The sequence below is a fragment of the Anarhichas minor genome, unplaced genomic scaffold (genome assembly GCF_050575085.1).
Source record: "Anarhichas minor isolate MPS153535 unplaced genomic scaffold, ASM5057508v1 ptg000012l, whole genome shotgun sequence".
Lineage (NCBI taxonomy): Eukaryota > Metazoa > Chordata > Actinopteri > Perciformes > Anarhichadidae > Anarhichas > Anarhichas minor.
In genome coordinates, this window is record NW_027466458.1 from 84,505 (window position 1) to 85,274 (window position 770).

Sequence of the window (770 nt, forward strand, 5' to 3'; positions counted from 1 at the left end):
TTTTTGGACATTCAAAAAAAGTTAGTTTTTGTTGGATGACGCTCTCCTGTCTGTATGCTGAATATGAAGCCACAGGCGGCCGCCAGTTAGCTTAGCTTAAAGACGTAGCAGGTGAAAACAGCTAGTCTAGTTTTGTCCAGAGGTAATAAAATCTGCCTTTATAATGAACTTTGTTTGTCTAATCTCTACATAAATACTGTCGCATCAAAGACATCTTTATCGAGGCAGTTGCATTCTTGTAGCAGCTCTAAGGAAACGTTGCTCAGTATTTGAAGACTCCTCCCACCTTTTCTCTTTCTTGTGGACCATTTCCTTTACAGATAATTGTGTACAAAATTAATTAAATTAATAAGCCTGAAGTTTGTCAAAATGGTTGACGTATTCAGATCCTTCACTAGAGTAAAAAGCAGAAATTCCCCACCCTAAAAATAAGAGTAAAAGTAAACCATGCAGAACTCTGCTCCCCGTCAGCGTTACACACTATATATATCTATATATCTATCTGGAGGATTTTTGTACAGGCTCAGGAGCATTTCACTGTTTCGGCTGGTTGAGGTGGATCTTTGGGTGATATGATCTATAACGATGCTTTATATTTTGTAATCTCAGATGTTTGGTGTGTAATATCTTGTTTTGTAGAGTAATTAGCAACCAATAACATAAAAAAGCAACTCTGAATGGAAAGTGAAGACTAGGTTGGACATGTCGCTTCATCTCTGCACCACAACACCCAGTCAAGAAGAGGTCACATTAGCTCCATCACTCATTCA